The sequence below is a fragment of the Rousettus aegyptiacus genome, unplaced genomic scaffold, assembly GCF_014176215.1.
Source record: "Rousettus aegyptiacus isolate mRouAeg1 unplaced genomic scaffold, mRouAeg1.p scaffold_m13_p_1, whole genome shotgun sequence".
Lineage (NCBI taxonomy): Eukaryota > Metazoa > Chordata > Mammalia > Chiroptera > Pteropodidae > Rousettus > Rousettus aegyptiacus.
In genome coordinates, this window is record NW_023416284.1 from 69,711,701 (window position 1) to 69,713,673 (window position 1,973).

The 1,973-nt window shown below is 33.8% G+C and overlaps 1 pseudogene; it reads left to right on the forward strand.

The window, feature by feature from the left end:
- The first annotated feature begins 891 nt into the window (after positions 1-891).
- LOC118606919 lies at positions 892-1,010 on the forward strand (annotated as a pseudogene).
- Positions 1,011-1,973: the final 963 nt, after the last annotated feature.

Below are 1,973 nucleotides of genomic sequence, written 5' to 3' on the forward strand. Positions count from 1 at the left end.
TTAATAATATGTAAATCTTTCTTTTTCTTATTTGAATCATACTTCTATTTCTTTAACAAACTTTTGTTCTGATACATTTTTATGCTTGAAAGAGTTCTACTGATTACCCTATCATACTTATCCAAAATAAAACATGCATATAAATGTAATTCATAACATCTCATTTACTGATATCATAGAAGGCTCTAAGATTTTTAAAAAATTCTCCTAGATTGAGTTGTCTTTATGATTATCATCAGTATACACTTGATCAAAACTCCTTAAATATACTATAAGTGTTGATAAATAATTATTAACACAAAGAATAAAATTTGTTGGAAATACATTCTTTATAATAAGAATCATGGTCTTCTATGCTTTTAATAAAAAGAAAAATTTATACTGGTACGAATAGTGAGACCAGCATTTCATTAAACATTGTTTTATTAATAGACATGTAAAATGGTAAGCATTTTATAGGATGAAATCAAATGAGGAATCACTGTAATTACAAAAATTTCATGAAGTATCTTTGGGTTTTACCCAAAATTATCCTGAAAATTTTGGCAGACCCAGAAAGCATTCCAGTTATATTGAAAAGAATCAGAATCATTCTGCTTCTTCAGCTGATCAAGATGTTTTTATTTCCAGCAAATGATACACCCTAGGAAAGGGTATTGAGAATAACTGAAAAGAAATTCTTTTAAAAAAAATATGGAGAAAGCACAAGTGTTGAATATTTCTTGCCTATGTTCTCCTTGGGTTGCTCCCTCAAGACTTGTCCTTATTCTTTAAAAATGAGTTGGGGAAAAAGGAGGTGAAAATCGTCATTGTCACCCCCTCCTTATCATCTCCATAGATCTGATTTCAGAACATCTTAACAGGAGCCAAAATACTCGGTTCTAAAATTTATGCTATGGCCATGCCACCCTGAATGTGCTTGATCTTGTCTGAACTTGGAAGCTAAGCAGGGTCGGGTCTGGTTAGTACTTGGGTGGGAGACCATCTGGGAATACCAGGTGCTAAAGGCAGTAAAAAAATAAATAAAAATAAAAAATAAATATTTAAAAATGAATAAATAAAATTCCTGCTTTACTCAACAGTAATATGCATAAAATAGAAAACAAAGAATGACTTGTGTATTTACACTTCCTTGCTTAATCCTTTAGGAGAACTGGCCTATCTGAAGATGAGAGGGTTCACATCCCAGGGTCCTGGCTACAGTGAAATTTTCAGTGGGTGAAAGGACTATTGAGAACTCAAGAGTTCTCAGGCAAATTGGGTTTAGGAAGAGTGTGTAAGAAATTTGGGTATCTAGAGATTGATTTCCTTAAACTGGTAGGTACTTATATACCCCTAGAAAGTCCTTATGTACCTGAGTAGGGGTAAGGAGGGGCGAGGGAGTGAAAAACCTTGGTTTGAAGAGCACTGTTGATGGTATTCCTGATGTTCTATTTCTTAAAATGGGTTGTGGGCATATGCATATCTGCTTTATTTGAGTAATTTTATTTAAATTATGTATATTATACACTTAAACACATATGATGTATCTCAATAAGTATAGCTTTAGAAATATACAATATCTGCAGGGCAGTTTTATCTCTCTCACACACATGGAAACTGCAGCCCTGGAAGACTGGGATAACAGGTGTGACAACAGGTGTGACAGCTGGGGGAAAATGTAAAATTTTCACAGTTAACAGGAGAATTCTACTTCGGGAGAAAACTGTCTTTATATAGGAAAATAATAAGCCTTTTAATGGGCTGAATTGTAAAGAGCTTGGTAAGCAAATAAATAGTTTAATAGTTTTACACTAAAGAGAGAAGGAATTCAGATGAACCTTCACATACATGGTGAAATGACCTTTGACATGGGTGTCATGACCATGGGGAAAGGTGAGCCTGTTCAACAAATTGGGAAAATTGGATAGCCGCATACGAAGGAATGTTGTTGGACCCTTATCTAACACCATACCCCAAAATTAACTCAATAA